Raw genomic sequence first — 20,067 nt, 5'->3', positions numbered from 1 at the left:
AAAGTGGCCCATGTCGCAATAAGGGAATTTAATTTAAAAAAGTCATTTGCCAGAGAAAGTTTTGACATTCATGCGGCGTTTGTTTTTATAAGTTGTTTATTTATATAATTATTAATATAGAAATCATTCACTAATTAATTCATCGGAACAATTTTGAGAAATCGACAAAACCTCAAGTCGGTGAATTCTATTTCCAAATATGTTATTATTCCTAGTGTAGTTTTTATTTGTTTTAACTGACTTCAATGAATTTATGGTTTGTGTTCGTTATGGATATAAATATATTGTATTTTTCTCCATTAATCAATAAACAGTGATATTGGTATTAAATAAAAAAATATTTATCTATTAAAAAGAAAGGTTCAATGATTGGGAAGAATTGCCTAACTACGAACTGATTTTGGACCGTTTTGTATCTGTTTCTTTGGAAGGAAAGGTTGCGTAATACGATAAAAGGTAACAACGCATTATAGGTATGGGTATAGCTCGTATAACTTAGTGGAAGTGAAAATCGTTCATTAGAATGAGAAGGAAAAAAATGACCCATAGAGTGAGATTTAAAAAATCAATACACTCTTTGAAAGGACTCAGTTCTGATCCGCAAAATAAAAACGTGGTCTGTACCAAAATATCAATTCAAATTGATCAATAAAAACCACCTAAGACATAACCGGATTTGGACCGAACCTCATTACTCATATCTATAGCAAACTTGACTTATTTATGATGAAGGTCGGTTTAAGAGAAGAATACACAAATGAAAAACTTAGAATAGGATTAGTGATGTTTTTGCAAGACATAATAGTTACTTTAAGCTAAAGTCTCCTTGTGGTTACATTTGTACATGTATCCTCCGGAGAGATAAAGAATAATATTATTATTAGTACCCGAAATTGACAAATTGATTGAAGAAGATGGATGAGAAAAGCAACAATGCATATTTTTTTTTGCATAAATGCTTCATTAGCAAGTTTTTTAATGTATGAATTGTAATTTGCATTCGGGAAGTATCAATCTTTTATTATGCACAACTTTAGAACAAGGTCATTAAATGTTTGAACACATGGTGAGAAATACATATTTCCAACATGAATTGATGAGAAAACAAAATAACTTTGATGAATCATTATACATAATTAGAGTTGATCTTTACATTACCTACATATAATGTATATTCACTTAATTTTATGTCAATATTTTATGCACAAACAAGTATCAAAAGTAGAGTAAAAATGCTACATTTTCAAATTTTACGTAAAAGCTAAGGTTAAGATATATATTCATTTTAAATACGGGTTATATTGATTACAACAAACACCATTTGTCTGTACAAGTTAAAACTTGTACACCACATCTACATATACGAGTATGATGATGATTAGTGTTGGGACTCGGTCCAAGTCTATTAAGCTTAAAATATTTTTGGAAAACGATGCTTTGTACGTGATTCAAGCGAATTCTGGTTGAAGATTCTGAATGGAATAAAATTCTGGTACAAACGTTCCTTGAAATAATGGACACTGTATTAGAGGGAAAAAGAGGCAAAATACCTACAGACTTATGCGAATAACTAAGGATATAAGGTCATTCTAGAAATAAATGAAGCAGTTAATTGGGAGCTAACTGAAAAAGTTTTAGAAAGAATGGAATGTCAGGAAACAATTATAGAAAATAGCAGATTGCCATACCTATACATATATCGGGCACGTCAATAAAAAGAAAGATATCTTTCTTGGGAGAGGTTTTTAATAAAATAATAATTAGTTTACGGCAAATGAGATTTGCGAAAGAGAAATAATGTTAAAGAAAGTTGCTTTTTAGAGAAGAGAAATTGCTCCTAGTCTGAAATTGTTTTTATTTAGTACAGAGTGTTTACCAACAACCAAATCTTAGGTAGTTTATATCATAGAACATCGGAAGAAAAAGTTTCTTTAGTAAACAATCAATGGAGACATCCCAACATTTTTTGTTCGATTATACTCATATAGTTTGTATAATGGACCAAGTAATTAATATATATTTAAAAAAAGTTTAAATTGAGCCTTGAACTTAAAGATTTATCCTATTTTTTCACCCTCCAAAATCAAGAGGAAATAAATTATATTTCTACAATGGTGATATTTCTTATATATAAATTTAAAAGCACGAGAACTACTTCACTTAAGGACTTTACTGTAATATTGGAAAATATTGTATCAAAAATTAAAATTAACATTTTTATGAGATGATAAGTTGAAATATTTGTAGTTGTACCGAGGTACAAAAAAAATAAAAATTGATTGTATTTTTAAAAGATAAATACATATAAAAAGTTTCAAATTATTTGTTAGTTACATTTTGAGTTCTACAATACATAATTTTCTTAAAATATTAGCTGATAATAAAAAGACCAAAAAATACAATTCAAATTTTTTTGAAAAACAAGTTATTTATTTTTTAGACTTAGATAAAAGACTTAGAAGTGTGTTATTATTGTTTTTTTCGTACAATTTGTTTTGATTTTTTAAATTACTATTACAATTTTTTAATTGCTTTATAAAGCGGAGTCCCCATAAGAATTTTCAAGCCTTTGCTTAGCTTGAAGAGTATTTTTCCCCCATCAAGAAGTAGTTTAAAATCAAAACACAACATTGTTTTTGATCCATTGGTTTGGTTTTAAAAAAAGCAGTCCCACTTAGCACAATAACTCATAAAATAAAGAAAAACCAGATTGTCAGGAAATTTGACTGCTGTCTTTTGAAAGTTTGAACTAAAGGACTCAAGGGAAAGAGTGGGCAATCAGTAGAAGAAAAGTATGTTTTTTTCTTCTCTTTGCTGATTGGCTTAAAATTTTCAGTTGCCATCAGGGCAATTTTAAAGGTTTTGAATTCAATTTAAGTACTACTTTGTGAGCTTAATTTAATTATTTTTGTTTTAATTAGACAATACAGTGTATTGTAATAATAGATCAACTTTGACTAGAAAGTTTCCTGGCTTATCGCCCAAGAAAATGTTTAATTTTCCAAACGACATCAATCGTAGGAAGTTGTGGATCAATGCTATCAAACGTACGAATTGGAATCCCACGAAAGGACTCAGGATTTTGCCAAGTAATATTATCAACATTTTGTGAGGGATGTGAAAATTAAATTAATGGGTTGTTTTATCATGATGTAACTGGGCTCCATATTATAATTATTCATACTTAAATTATTTACTTTAGGCTCACATTGAAGAATCAATGTTTCTGCCTAAGTCTTTAGAAGGACGTTGGCGTTCGGTACATAATGCAATTTCTACTTTATTTGAACATGTTAAGATAAAAAACAAACCAAAGCTTCCGTTTAACCGAAACAGAGACGCAGAAGAACTTCAAAAGGAGCAAAGAATTCTAATGTTAGAACATTCGTATGCTAAAACAGATGGTACATCAAATAAGGAAGATTATCCTGATCACGAAGCTCAAACCCCATTCTCATTAGACATTTTTAAACAAGACGCCCCTGAGATTAAAGTTTTAACATACGTACCATCATCCTCTAATTGTATCAATTTAGTAGCGGCAAATAAATCTTTATCTGCAAAAATAAAGACCCTTCAAGTGAAACTTGCCAGGAACAAGGCTTCAATAATGTCAAACTAAAAAAATCAATAAAAAGATATCCAAACATGTCCAACAGCTAAAAAAGCACTAAAATTGAGGTAAACAAATAAATAGAATTAATGAATTTACGATTCTTTTATTCCTTATTTTGAAGCTATGTCCTTTCTTATGAATTTTAATAGTTTATTACACTTTTCAGATTTGCTTGTGGTTCGTCAGGTTATGAATCTCTTCTTGATCAAGGATTTCCTTTACCCTCGCTGAGGACACTGTACAGGAAAAATGAAGGCATTTCATTTGAAAGTGGTATTTCGAATGATATTTTTGAGTTTTTGACGTTTAAAATTATTACCTTCAGAGAAAAAGACAAAAATTGTGTACTATTGAGGGATGAAATGGTCATCAAAAAGTCTAAAGACAAACGGCTATAATGTCTAATGGGGCGGGTTACTCTTCCGAGCACACAGGTAAATATGCGACACATATTCTTGTGATCATATTCGTTGGAATTGCAAGTAGATTGAAGCAAGTTGTTGATTATTTCTTTACCCCAAATTCAGTTAATTGTTCTGTACTGGGAAAAATTACAAAGGATGTCGTCATATGAGCTTCTGAAATTGGTCTACCTGTAAGATCAATTACCAGATATATGGGCCCATCAAACCAGGCAATGTTTCGTTGGTAGGGAGTTAATTTTGGAAGAAATTGAAATTGTTAACTTCATCCCAAATTTAGCAAATCCAAAGAAAATTTATAATTTCTCTATGATGTTCCTCATCTTCTAAGAAATCTTCGAACTTCTTTAGTAAACAATATTGAAATCATTTTGCCATCATTTTTGGTGGAAGAAAGACATTTATCAAACCATATTGTTTCTGTAAAACATCTTCAAAAACTGGTAGAGTTAAACAAGTTCAGGAATTGAAAATTGTTCCAAGGCTTTCTGAAAGTGTCATAAACCCCAGCCACTTTTCAAAAATGAATGTTGCTGATGCAAAGACTTTTTTTTCCTATGCAACAAGTGCAAGACTGAGATATTCGACAATCCAGGATGGGTCAATCTTATTAATTACAGAATTTAGTGATATGATTCGTTCCTGGTTCGAACTCATGACCTCAACGATGATGACTTTAAGTCATCAAAATCTTGACAAACATAATGAAGCTATTCAGACTTTAAAGAAGCTAATCGAAGTCATTCGTCAATGTCATGTAGGAAAAAAGGGTTATTGGAAGCCATGACAAACTGGTATTATTTTGTTGACAACTTCCATCCTTCAGTTGCATAAGGAACTCCTAGATGAAGTATTTTCATTCATTTTAACTAAAAGATTTACTCAAGATGCCTTAGAAAACTTATTCAGCCTTCTTGGGTACAAGAGCCCAACTCCAACATCATTAGAGGCTCAAAATAATCTTAGAATAATTGCTTTAAATTAGTTCATGATGGAAAGGGATCTTCCAATTATCAATATGATGATGGCGAATATCTAATCGATTTCTTAGATGATTTAAAAGAAGGAAAAAATAAATAGGATAAAGCATCTTTTCTTCAAGAACTAACTCCTCGGCTAGATGAAGATACTGTGTTGTCTGAACAACAAACTGATGTTTTATATTATATTGTATATTTTAAACCAAATTAAGACATACAGGGTGTCCACGATAAATTGGAACTACTTTAAACTTCATCCAGATCCATAATGTGGATATTTGGGGTTAAATCATACCAAAATAAAAGGTTGCATGAACAATACACTATAACTTCCTCCACAATTGTTTTGATAACAAACAATAGTCATCATGGAACAAGCAAGGAGAGACGCCATCCTCGAATTGGCTCGTGCGGGACACAAGCCCTCTGCTATCTACAAGCTTCTTAACTACCCCAAGACCACGGTGTACCGGGTCTTCAATGCCTGAGAGGTTGAGGGAAGGTCTGCCGCAATGCCCACAACATGAGAAGTGACCAAATCCGCACTTCCCGCTTCCTTGAAGGCCTCCGGAAGTCCATCAAGGCTTCGCCGGGGACTTCCTTGTCCAGGTTGGCCAAGAACCGTGGAGTATGCAAGCAGCTTGTCTCCAAGGCTGTGAATGAGGACCTCGGGTACAAGTCATACCGAATGGCTAAACAACACATCCTCACGGCATCCATGAAGGCCACCAGACGCACCAACGGTAAGCGTCTCCTCAATGACCTGAAGAGCCATGGAGGAATAATCATCTTCTTCTCCGACGAGAAGAACTGTACTGTCGACAGAAGTTGCAACGTCCACAATGACAGGTGGCTTGCCAAGGAGAGAGAAGAGGTCCCTGTGGTCTTCACCACAAAGTTCCCGGCCTCCGTGATGACCCTGGGTGTCATCTGCAACACCGGTGAGGTGATGCCTCCTTTCTTCTTCAATCCCAAGGAAAGGGTTAACGCGATAAGGTACTACGAAGTCATTGAGGAGTTCGTCATACCCTGGATGAAGGATACGGCCGCTGGGAGGGAGTTCATATTCCAAAAGACTCAGCGCCCGCACACATCGCCATGACGACCACTAACATCTTCAACTCCTACGACATCACTTTCTGGGATCGCAACACCCGGCCCTCCAACTCACCCGACCTCAATCTGTGTTATTACTACTGGTAAGGGAAGTTGGAGAGGGGGGTATGCAAGGTCAGCCACAAGAGCATCGCAGCCCTGAAGGTCTCATTACGAGGGAGTGGAATGCTGTCGATTCCACGGAAGTCATCAGGGCATGCAAATCCTTTAGGGGCAGAATGGAGAAGATGGTGGCTGCTGAGGGAGGACATGTTGAATAAATTTATTGATTAATATCATGTCTAACTTTTTTATATTAACAAATACACTCCAAATTCCATTTTTATTAAGCAGGTTGAATTTTGAGATAGTTCCAATTTATCGTTGACACCCTGTATAAGTCTGTTTGTTCGGATTTTCTTAGTTTTGTTATTTTGGATACTAATGATAGTGGCCCGTATTCAAAACTCCTTGATCTAAAAACGGCCAATCTTTATGCCATATCAAGGAAATCTTCGAAAGTATATGGATTTATTGAATATTCTTCAGAATTTACAAGATTTAATGGGGTTACATAAATGTCTCTTAGAATCTCTTTAGACTCGTTTCCTAGACTAAAGACTATGAAAATGCCTTATTGCAGACAATATATTAACAAATAAAGAAAAATAATAAAACACTTCTAAGTTTCACATCTTAGTTTACAAAATATTAATTTTTTTTTTTGAACTGTACTTTTTTGGTCTTTTATATATTTCTGGAAACTAAGAAAAAAATCAGTACTCTACATAAAATTAACTTATTCTCTGAAAAAAGCTATTTTAATTTCAGATATGGTTTATATTCAGTTTTGTTAATTGCCTGTTTTTAGGAGTTGGTTATCTGGAAACTGTTTTCCTCCCTTTTTTAAGCTTTTATTATTATTATTTAATTCCTGAGGTGTAAACTTCCTTTTCTTCTACATGCAACATACTGATGTATTATGTTGGGGAAAAAGTAATTTCGTATTTTTCGCCCTCTTCTGTTTCATAAGTTGTTGGGAACGAGAATCCAATTTCATAATACCGTTCTGGTAGAAACCCTTGCCCCTATCGGCAAAAAACTCGGGCATACCAATTTTCACAGAGCTCTATTGAGGCCAAATTTGTACCCCCAAGCGCGTTGACCATAGACGTGAATAGTTAGTACTCACTTGGTGAATGAATAAAGATGAATGCGGTCTGGTGTTGTCCTGATGAAACACTTGATGTATCCAGGCCTCTACAAACTGTTCAAAACGGCTTTATGATCAATATTTAGCTCCTGAGCGATGCTACAACTGAAAACTTGATGCTCTATTTCAATATTTTCCATGATTTAATCGACATTTTGGACAACATCCCTGCCAGTGTGTGGTACATCATTCACATCAACTGCACCAGAACGAAATCCTTCGAACCACTGAGTATTGGCCCCGTACACATTTTAAATTTTCTTGGTCGCCTCCAATGCGTTTTTCCCTTTCTTGTAGTAAAAATGTAAAATATGGCGAATTTCTTCCTTTGAGACCTCCATACTCGACGCACGATAATTCAGGACTGAACCAGCCAAGCGCAATACTATCCCAAAAACTTTTGTAGTATATACTCACACCTTTACAACGTTTTCTCGTATGATCCGATGTAACCAATTATGAACAAGATATACTTAGATTTAAAAAAAAGAGACGTGAAATACAAAATTACTTTTTTTCCCAACAAATTATATACGGTACCTGTTGATCATTTGCATGAGCTCATAAATTACCGAAAGTAAACTTGATGCTTTTATCGGAGTTATTTCCATTGGAAATATTGCCTATTCTCTTGTTTATTTTCTTCTCCTCCTCCCATTGAGCATCAATGAACATGGGGGAGGGAGGGGGTCAAAAAAATTCATAAAACTTGCTCTATTTATAAAGAATACTAGAATCTAGGTGAGTGTACATTTCTCAATAAAATTCTAGGTTAAAATGAGAGTAATTAAAACAACTCTCAACTCCAAATGTCAAATGACTTGCAATTCTAAGTTCAAATGGTTCCAAGTTCAAGTCAAGTCCAAGTATGTTATTGGCCTAATGTTAACTTGTTTCGAGCCTTTTTCTGTATTTCTAATTTACGGAAAGGTTGAGCGGTGCAATATTTATTTCCTAAATAATTATTTTATAATTTAATCTTAATTGTTTGAAGCATAGTAGAAGCCTCAGTTATACCGACTCATCTTCAATATAAGTTATCTGTGATATCATAATTTTCAAAGGCTTCCGCATGATTCTTTTTTGAAAAGGGCTAGGTTTTTGAAACTATTACCAAAAAAACTTAATTTTTGGGAAAAAATTTAATAAATTAAATGGTTTAAAACTACGTAATGTTAGTGCAATCGAACCATAAGTTAGTATTTCTTAGCCCATTACACAAGCGTAGGTTGAAGATAAAACATAACAGGAACATTTGGAAATAATATATTCAGAATGAAATAATAGTATAAGATACATAAAATCATATAAGGCACGAGTAAAAAAAATTGCATTTAAGTTATTATAATAAATCATTAATCAAGCGTTAAAATAGAGAAAATTGATTTTCCTTTTTAAGTTATTCATGATGAAATATTAGGATATTAATCATTTTTCATTTTACTCATCTGAATAAACATACATAAATATTGGGAATAAATAAGATATACAAAATGTTTTGACGTCATCATCAATTTAAGCTAAAACAGATGTATAAGCTTAAAATGTACTTATATATGAGTATATGTATTCATCATTTCCCAACAACCCACGATATCAATCATGAATTATCTATATTGATAAATAAATGTTTAGAGTTATCGAATATTCTGGGTTTAATATTTGATTAATGGTTGAATTTAGGTTTATATGATTTTTTTTATTGACCAATTTGCACTTTTTTCGATCTCATTCTATAAACGTATTTTCTTCTTATTCTTGATATACGAATTGTACATGTACAAGGGCATTCGCAGGATTATATTTTGGGCTGGGTTTGGTTTTTGAATTTTTGCAGAAAAAAATTCAAAAACTAATTTTTTTGAATTTTTAAAAAAAAGTCCAAAGCTATTTACAAAAAATTTCAAAATTAAATATTTTGGTTGAAGATATTCAAAAATTAAGTTTAAAAATATGAATTTTAGGGGAAAAATTTCAAAAATCCATAGATATTCACAAAAATTTGAAAAATTGAATTTCAAATATGAGATTTTTTAAAAAAAATTTCAAGAATATTATATTTCAACAGAAAATTAGAAAAATTTTATTTTTGATATTTTTTTTTTTAGAATTATCTTATTATTTTTTTTTTGGGGGGGAGGGGGGTACATCCCCCCTCCAGATCACACCTGTGGACGCTTTTGATGTGTATGAAACACTTAAAACTCATAATCCCTTTATGAAAATACACATGACATGAATTTCTGAATATGTCATCCGCCCGGATCAAACTTCCTTAAAGGACAAAAAAGCAACCCTAGTCTACCAACATATTACAACTATTAGTCATGACCTAGATATTCCAACATTTACTTTAATTTAAATTCTCTTTTAGTAACAAAATATATTACGTGACACCTTCATAATTTTTAAGAGCTTTATCAATGATTTATTTATTAAGCCTTTGTTAAATTTATATTTATGTTCATGAAACATGAATTACTTTTTTAATATGTCTATTGTTGCATAAAATATATCCATAAAGAGTTAGATATATTTTTCTATTTTGCAATCTTAAGATTGTTGTTTTATTTTCAAAGTTATTGAAGAGAGAACGTGTAAGTATAATGTTATGACTAGTGCTAGGAGTATAATTGAGGAGGATTTATTTCAGATTAACTCTAGCCTATAAGCACGTGCAAAGTCCAAGAGATGACACTACTGGCGCGTATCAAGGTTATGTTTAGTTGACTGCCTTTTGGATTCGCAAGGAATAATCCTCAGCAACTATCTGCAAAAGGGTAAAACTATTACAGGTGCCTATTATTCATCGCTATTGGACCGTTTGAAAACCGAGCCGCAAGAAAAACGCCCAGGATTGCCCCACAAAAAGAAGTCAATTTCCAAAACGACAACGCAGCATCACACATCTCAGCAGTTGGAATTAATGGAAAAAGGATTCATACTCGATATGCTCACAGTACAGGCAATCTCACGCACCTTTACTCTTTTGTCATCCATCACCATTTCTTGGATTTTATCTATGATTTCTAGAGTTGTAACCTCAAGAAGGCGTCCAGAACGTTCAGCGTTACTTGTGCTCATAGGGCTAATCCAAAAAATTTGAAACCACTTATAAATTGTTATAATCGAAGGTTTAAAGTCTCTATAATATTTATTAAGCTTCTTTTTAGTCTCTTGAGGCGTTTTGTCGGTAATAAAATAATGTTTAATCAACACATGAAATACTTTTTTGTCCATTTTTAGAAAAATACTCAATTCCCTCGATTCAAACGAATGCCAAACAGAAAGAAATATACCTATCTGGCTCAAAATTGGTGAGTGCTCTTCCAACTAAATATAACCTCGATACGCGTCAGTAGTACCATCTCTTGGACTTTGCATGGACTTTTCAAACAACCTTCATACTGAGTGGGAGGAGTGTTTATTTCCTTCCTGCTTGCAGCTAATCAAATAAAACGTCTCGTCAGCTAAGTTGCTCTCATCAAAAACATTCTCAATCCTGCCGGAGTTACCATGTCATTTTTTGGGTATTTTACTTTTATATACAAGAAGGTCATATTTTAAACAAATCTGTTTATATACTTAAATAGAACATACCAAGGTCCTAGGATATGCTAAAAAAATAAATTACAATTTGCCAAATAAATTGCTTGACATCAATTTAATTCCAATTTATGTATTGTCATTTTTTATTTATTTTCACGTTCAAGTTAATTTGTAACTAAATATACATGCATATATGCAGTTAAGTATCTAATTAGGCCCAATAATTTATGCAAGTATTGATTTGAAAAGAAAATATTAAAAACATTACAGTACTTTATTTAAATAAATGGGTTACCGCCTATAAAGTATACGTATACAAGTAAAAATTTAATTTCTATTAAACTAAAGTAGTTCTACGTATAAATACTATATATATAAATTAAATTAAAGGTTTGTGTTTTCCCCAAAATGACGGGAATTTTGTAACATTCAATGGAATTTGATAACCAATTATGTATAAAAAAATATCCCTACTGGGTAAATAAAAACATTTTACTGGAAATATATTAGAGTCGTTCTTTTTTTAAAGAAGAAGGGGGGTCAACGAAAAGTTTATAAATGACCATTTTTCTAGGGATTTTTTCTTAATGCATATTCCAAATGGATGTATTTGATTGTATTTTAAGAAGGAACACTTTGAGTTCAAAAATTCAATTTAAAAAAAAATAGAGCCTTAGTATAGAAAAAATAATTCCTATAAAATATATTTGTTAACCAGAAGTATTAAAAAATCTTTCGAGTTTTTAATAACATCAAGACCCTTTATCTATTCATTGCAAGTCTAATTGAAATTTTTCGCCCAAAAACACACAAATAGAGGAATTGTCATCTTATATTTTGTTAAATCTAGACTTGATTCTGATTTAAACCTTAATTGTTTACTATGTATTGATAAACTTACATTTTAAAAGATTTGAATATAAGAAAACACTAATCTAAACTAGAAAAAAATATATATTCACTTTTAGAGACAACAATCTACTGAGAAATATGAATATCAACTATAACACACCTGGCTTGTTGGTACATTATAATTTAATTTTTTGAGAATAGCTATGGATTCTGGGAAAAAGTAATATTTAAAATTTGTTTAAATTTTTGTTTTGTTCTTGTGAGCAGCTGTGGACTTTTTATATTAAAATTATATATATATATGTAATCCTGCGGACGCTCCTGATACGGCCCTGCTTTCTGGTTCCTGTCAATGTTGTCTCCAGGTGACTGGTAAATTCACAAAAATGACAAATTAACAAAAACTGTTGGTTTACCAATGGAATTGTAGACACATAGAATAATCACGCAAACAGCTTAGCTTTTTTTTTTTTTTTTTTTTTTCATGAAGGATGGAGTCAAAAATGAGATTGACTCAACTTTTCCATTTTTTCAACCAACCGTTATTTAGTTTTATATTCTCCTCGTGTAGGATGTGTGAGTATTCAATGTTAATGTATCTAGAATTCCATGTTTTAATATAGAATGGAAATGAAGCTGTGAATAGTTAAGGGCAACTTTTGAAATGTCTGGAATATAGAATAAAAATGTATTTCTCAGATTTTTTTGTATTTAAATTCTTTTAGAGCATCCTTTAATGAAATATAAAAATATTATAAAAACACTAAATAGGTCCTTCAAGTCCCTATTTCTATTACATATTCAAATCAATCAATGAAATAATATTGCATTGATCCCACATCGTTGCTTTTATTGTATCATGCAACCTTTTGTCAAAAAAGAAAAAAGGCTCCAAATCATCTGGTAGTTAGCCAAATAAGTCAATCATGCCAACTGCTATTTATCTCTTAAGTGCTCCAAGACTATCATTGTCATATTATTTCTCTACAATTTTAAAATCAATGACGTAAATATATTTCATAATATTAAAATCCTACATAGTATTTTATTCGATTCTGTATTTATAATATTTTATTAAATGCGTTACTATATATTTATTTCTTTAGGATAGCCAACATTTCTTCATACATAGTATAACTTATTACTTCGTTTAGTTATCAAAAATAATAAATTATACAATATTCCACTCAAAGGAGGGAATCGACATCTGAGAACAAAATACATTCGGTATTTCTGTATTAGTGAGGTAACAATGACGTGATCAGTGCATAAATAAACAACTAAATATAATACTGATTGATTGTAGATATGTTTATTTTTGAATGTTTTGAAGAATTAGTGTTTATTTTCTCGAAAGTATGGAAATTTTAAGGTGAACATAAAATGTATTTTATTCATTTGTTTAATTAGAGTTTCATAAAAAACAAGATATCACGCGAGAAAGCAAGTTTGTTGACCTAGTTTGTTTTATGATAAAAAATATTAAATTTTTCTTGTTAAAAACTGTGAATTGTAATTTGATATTTGACCTCCAACTAAAAGATATAAAAACTTTTTGCTTGTCAAGTAACTGTAAAATATTTTAAAGATTTAAATGTATATTCCTTACTTCAATATCATCTAATAATTTACTTTCATGCAATCATATTTTGACCCAAACCCCACATTTATTATTGATATTTAAGCCATAGAACACAAAAATTACTATTAAAATGATCAATCACATTAGGGTTTTTTTTTTTTTTAAATTGGGCATTTATTAAAATTTAATATAATAATATAAAGATTAAAATAATAATAAAATACATCAAGAGGAATTAATCATGAATAAACGTTATAGTTTAAAATTAACCCCCTAGATCAAAGCCCAACTTTCAATATTAACAACTTATGTTTTTTATATGAGCACATGAAATATGAAAAGGATAACATTAAAACAGAAAAACAAACAACAACTATGTCTTCAATGTTCTTGTCCTCATCATCAGGTATCTTCTTACTAAACATTTAAGAGTTGAGTAGAACTTACATGACTATTGTGGGAAAAAACGAACAATGTCTGCAGCGTATTTCCATTCTCTATCCTCGTAACGGGGGATCCTTAAGGAAAAGGCTACGTATCTTGCTGCAGATGCAATGTAAATTTTCCTCAGAGAGTGAAAGCTTATTAGACACTCACAAGTGAGGCAGCTTTAGCGCTAACTGAAGCGAAGCAGACAACCCTAGTTCTTGGTGTCACCTTTTCCTGCCCTTTTCGGGATTCCAAAAAGAATGTAGGCAAAAGAGTACTGGGAAAGGGGGAAGGTAATCACTCAAATTAAAAAGATCACTATTCAAATCGAAGACCAGCTAATGCAGAGCATCTTGAAAATGCATGGATGACTGAGTTAAAATTCTTTCCATAGTCCAGAAACGTAAATTTCCTATCTTCCTTGACAAAAGTGATGGACTCCATTATTACCTTTTCCCATTTTTAAGGCAGGTCAAGAAGATCAATATAGTTTTGACAAATTTTATTTGCATTATGCTCTAAGAGAGTCTGAAGTAACACCTTTAAATGCCAAAGTATAGAAGGATTTATGAAAATTAGCTGCTTTTAGCAGAGGGTAATAAAATTTTCCAGACTTAACCCTTGACTCTTCTATTGTAACCATATAATGAATACTTAAAATTTCTTTTGAAAGAGCCTCAATCTCTAGACTAATTGGGCTATCAAAAGGTCCAAAGAACCCCTTCTTTTTTGAAAACTGACGAATAATGTCCACAGTAGAAGCCGAGTCATACTTCATAGAAGCTTTCCACAAAATTCTTTAGGAGGCAGCCCAGGAAAGAAATATGTCAAACAGTAGAGAATTAGATAAATCTGTTCCCATCATAATGTATTCAAAGATTTTACTATTAGAAATGATAGAACGCCATTCTTTTTCTGAATTACAGGATTAATCAATTATAACCTTCCTGTATATTTTAGGTAGAACATGACCTAACTGAACTAGCCCTCCCCCAAGTTGTCACCTTGGTCTTTTAGAGCCTGAATATAACTTTGATGAAATAACTTCTGTAGCCACCCTTCTTCAGCTTTGATCGCCCAATTGGCCAATCTTGGCAACGTGGTAGCTAAATAAAGCACTGAAGGAACCAACTTTACGTTGTACAAGTTGACACGCGTCTGCAAGTTCAGTCTCCTCCATTCAGCTATCCTAAGGTTTATAAACCTTTCTAAATAGTTTTTATTTGAAACAGACTCTCCATGTCCTTTTCAATCAATTACAAGAACCTTAATTCTATCCTTAACCGAGCACCCCCTGAATTTCAGAATAATTCCCAGGAGTCCACTCCCCAATGGGAGGATTACTGTTTTCTTTTTATTTAATTCCAAACCTGAGATTTCTTGTACTTTGAGATGAACGAAAGTAAATTTCCATCCTCTTCTTCAACTACAATTCTGAATTCCCTTCCACATGAATAGTTGTATCATCGGCATATATGTCTAAAAGATATTTTGTCTTTCCAAAATTAACTCCAAATCCAAAGTACTTGCGCCTAATATCCTGAGCAAATTCCTCAATTGCAGCAATAAAAAGAAGGGGAAACAGCGGGTATCCCTGTCTACAGCTCCTTTTAAGAAGAATTGGAGCAATTTCAAGACCATCCAAGGTGATTGTAGAGGTCCCATGTAATAACAGTGCCCTCACTGGGTTAAAAAAACGAGTGGGCAGTAACTGTTTGACAGAATGAAGGATTTGTCGATGATAAATAGAATCAAACGCCTTACTGAAATCAATTGCAATAATAGCACCGAACATATTATTCGAAACCAATGATTCTATCATATATTGAATATTGCGTGATATATCTGAAATCTTCCTGTTTTTCAAAACGCCTTTCCGATGGTCTCCGATCCTTTTGTTAAGAATCGGCTCTATTATCCTCGAAATAACATCCCAAAGGACCCTATTTGATTCGTTTAGCACTGTTATGGGCCTGCAATCATTGTTATCCAAGCCATTCCCTTTCTTTGATATTAATACAACTTGGCCTTTAGAGAACTACTTTGGCAATTCCCCCGAATTTTTCCATAGATCTGCCCACTTTCAATAAGAAGGGCGTTATTTCTTCTCCAAAAGATTTAAAAAATACACTTCCCACTACATCGGGACCTGAGGCTTTATTACCCTTGAAAAATGTATCTATATATTCATTTATATTAAGGGATATGGAAACTGGAGTTTATATTCCCTTTTTTCTAACTGGAATTTTCGGACCCCTTATACCAACTAAGGATTGGAAAGAATCGTGAAATGCATTGAGGATGTCCGTCGTCTTACATAAAGTCTTGTTGTAATGTTTCCATTCCTCTTGAAGTTTTTTATACGCTGAGCGTTGCTATTTTCTTTTTGACACCTTTTTCTTCATATTATCTTCCGAAACTTCTGATATTCTATAAGCATTAACTAAGTCTGATTGTAGCTTCTTACAAAAAGGGACCCATTGTCTAAAATATCATCCACATCTTTTTGAAACTGCATTACTGCATCCCCTGTATCTCTAACATGTTTACATGATGATAATTTAATCATCCTAATATACTTTTTAGTAGCTTGCTTGGCAGAAAAAATTGAATCAAAAGAGTCGACTAGTCTAGTTTTCATGGTCCCTTGAAACTCTTCTTCTTCAAGAATCCATTTCGGTATTTTGAAACTTCGAGTTCCCAAAAAAAGGCTGTAGAATTCAATTTCAATTATTTTATGATCGGAAGTAGGTTTCAGACAATAATTGGGATTCTTAATTCTTGACAGAAATGATGGAGAGATGAGAGCATGATCAATTCTTGAAGAATGTGGCCCCCTCCTCCAGGAAACTGTTTCCTCTGAAGATGTAAACTTGATAACATCGACTAAGTTAACTTGCCAGATAAGTTTATTTAGAATTGGTTTATTTGGGTAGTATCCACCCTCTTGTCCAGATCAACATTCAAGTCGCCAACAAGTAGTAAAGGAATGGCATCATTTATTTGACTATTAATAATTGACTGAAAGAAAGTTAATGATTTATCGTTACTCAGAAATAGTAATCAGAATTAGAATTTAAAAAAATGTGCCCATCACTAGACTGAGAAACTTCCTTTACGACAGAAGATTCATTCAATCTTTTTGACACTAATGTTAAAACACCCCTTTTCTTATCTAAGCCGGTAAAATAACTTCTAATAATCCTGGGGAGACACAGAGGGCAGGAAAAGTTACAAGTTGTTACGAAAGCGGTTTTTACATCCTGTAAACATATCACATCGGGCTTCATTGATATTATATATAGAGAAAAAAAATTACTTTTTTAATAACATTTCGAATTAGAGGCACAATTTGAAAGGAAATGACTATATATGAATACTACAGGTAATAACAAATGATGAAGAAAAAAAATTGAATTCAAAAGATAAATAATATATTTTTTGTTTTCTTGAATACAGTTTCTAAAAAATATGTGTGTCTAATCATAAAAAAAATCCCGTTAAATGAAGGATCCTAGTGGAAGCTAATATTATTTTAAATTACTTTATAGTATAGTTAAAACCAAATAATAAACATTTTATTAGAACTTTAAAATATCATCTTTTGAAGTAAAAAAAATATTTAAAAAAATTGATAGATCTCAATTTGTGGTTTACCATCGAATTACAACATTTTTATTCATTATTTTACACCTTGTTTTTTATTGAAGTATGCATATTGCGGAAAATAAAAACAGAACCTAGTTGAAGAACAAAAATCCAGTAATCCCTATAGGTAAAGTCCTGTAGAACTACAAAAATAAATCAAAGTATTTGGGAAATATTGAATTTTTTTATATAAAGTTAAAATGAACACATATAAAATTGACCTGTGGAAATATAGAAAAGGGCGAGAATAATAAATCAATTTAGATTTTGAATTATATGATATAATCATGTCAAATTTTTGACCTAAAATATATAAAATTTGACTCAAAAATTGAATGTTCATTACGATAATTATTTTTTCAAAAGAATTGATTTGTTTTTCATAGCTAATTTTACAATCATGAGTCCATAAATTTTTGGACTCATGTGTTCCAAAGTCCTCAATCCGTTGTTAATAATGTATTAAATTTGTAATTGCTCTACAATGTGGGGCTCTAAAACTTTATTAAGCCTTTAATTTCGATGTTATCCCCTAAATTTTTAATTACAAGGTTTCATGTGTCATCCCAACAAACGACAATTGAAACAAACATAAACAAGTTTTGTTTTTATCCCAAGAATCTTGTTGTAAAAATATCAAAGCAACCAGAAAGAAAAAAGGGTACTTGTGTGCAATCTCATCTGGACCGGTTTCAGTGCCAAGAAGGCTGCAGAGACCATAGGCATATCCATCCGGACTGCTTACAGCATCAAGAAGTCAAGAAGAACCAACACTTCTGCAACAACGGTATGGTTGATTTATAGCCTGCCTCCATGTGGCCCTCCTCCTGCCCTGACCTCAGCCCCTCGGACTTTTCAAATTTGGGGTCTAGGAAAATAATGTCTGCCGCACCTCTCATCCAAATTTTGATTGTCTCTAAATTGCCATCATGACAGCGTGATATGCCATAGACACGGCCTCTATGCTCAAGAATTGCCAATCTTTTTGTTGGCGTATCGAGGCTGTTATTGCTTGTGAAGGAGGACACATGGAACAAAAATTTAGCTAAATATATCATGTAATAATAAAAAATCAGTTACCAAAGGAATAACTTTGCTACTTGTGATAAGTTTTCCGAGCTAATCTCAAGAGTGGTAAAATTAAGGGGTCGTAAAACTTAAAAGACTCGTTCCATTCCTCTAGAGAAATCCGTTCCATATTTTATTTAATCGGCACTTTTTTCATAAAAAGTACAATAGCTCGCTTATTTTCCAAGAATACTTCTAACATCACAAAAGCACTGTTCCAGGGTGTTGGCAATCTAGAGCAAGAACCAAATTTTCCATGTGCAACTCAATAAGTAATCGCTGTGCATTTGTGCTTCGTCTTGTCCATGTTATAATTGACTTAACTTTATTCTTAAGGTCATAAAATGCAGTATTATTCTTCATCCCCTCTTGAGCTACCAAATTAAGAGAGTGGACAAAGTAGCTTACATGCTTGATATTAGTATTTTCAACAGCCCGAATCATAACATGGGCATTGTCGTTTGTAATAGTAACAACTTGATGGATAGCTCGTGGATAGTATTTTCAATGAAATATTGAATATTATGTGCATTATGGGCGGTCATAAATACATGGAAAGCAAGGCATCTGCTAAAGAGAAGAATGACTTTGATCTGAGTTTTGGATAGGATTGATGAAATGTGCTGTCAAACTAATATAGGAGGTATTGTTACAGGAAGTCCAAATATCTATAGAGAGGGAAATCTGTTCACCCATGAGAGTAGCCTTCATTCTGTTGAACTTAAAAGGGAAGAATTTATTACTAAGTGTCTTTTTATTTGGCAAAAAATATCCTGGATCAAGATTGGTGACCAAATTTCGGAATCCAGAATCTTCAAAACAAGAGAAGGGATGTAGATCTTTGATAATCATTTCCAAAACAGGATTGCCTAATTTCTTTTCTGGAGGATTGGATATCTTTGTGACACGACACATGTATTCTGATATATTAGGAGCATTGGTTGACTTTTTAGTAAACTCCGCCAAATTAAGAAACTTTAGATGTTTCACCATATTAGAGGTACTGATCCCACAACCTGTTATTTTTTATTCTTTTTTGCAGAGATTAAAAACCACCTTTTTGTCCATCTTGGTTCTTGGACCCATCCCTAATCATTACGTAATACATACAATATCTCAACTTTCTTGTTTTTACTAAAACTAGTCATGTTAGGTACCAAATTGACGTGAATAATGTAAAAATATACAAAAAAATAAATAAATAAAAATCAGCAAATTTTGAATAATCTCAAAAACCACATTGTACAGTTTTTTTTTGTGGAGCACATTGTAAAGCCATATTGAAGCTCAAAAAGGAAAATAATAACTAGTATTGATTTTTAAATCAGCTTTTAGAGCATTAAAACATTATCAAAATGTCTATAAAATAGTAAAAAATGAATCCAAATTTACAAAATTATGTAAAAAAAAAAAGATAAACCATGTTTGTAATTATCCCTTTTTGAACGTAAATAATATGCAATGATTTTATTTTTTACATTTTGTTAAATTTTATTTAATTAGTTAGGTCAATAGCTTTAATTTGATACCAAACATGACTAGTTTTGAGAAAAAAAAACCCAAGAAAGTTGAGATGTTGTATGTAAATATTAAATGGTTCTATAAAATATATC

General features: G+C 32.0%; 1 long non-coding RNA gene across 1 annotated transcript; it reads left to right on the top strand.

Annotated features, from left to right (window-relative positions):
• The first annotated feature begins 3,235 nt into the window (after positions 1 to 3,235).
• On the top strand, positions 3,236 to 5,129 carry LOC121129769 (uncharacterized). Its single transcript, XR_011783589.1, has 5 exons — positions 3,236 to 3,681; positions 3,783 to 3,889; positions 3,942 to 4,050; positions 4,144 to 4,424; positions 5,024 to 5,129. It is a non-coding gene; the product is annotated as an uncharacterized lncRNA (long non-coding RNA).
• The last annotated feature ends 14,938 nt before the right edge of the window (positions 5,130 to 20,067 follow it).

The sequence above is a fragment of the Lepeophtheirus salmonis genome, chromosome 14 (genome assembly GCF_016086655.4).
Source record: "Lepeophtheirus salmonis chromosome 14, UVic_Lsal_1.4, whole genome shotgun sequence".
Lineage (NCBI taxonomy): Eukaryota > Metazoa > Arthropoda > Copepoda > Siphonostomatoida > Caligidae > Lepeophtheirus > Lepeophtheirus salmonis.
The sequence above is the reverse complement of the archived record's forward strand: the minus strand, read 5'-3'. Positions and strand labels throughout refer to the sequence as shown.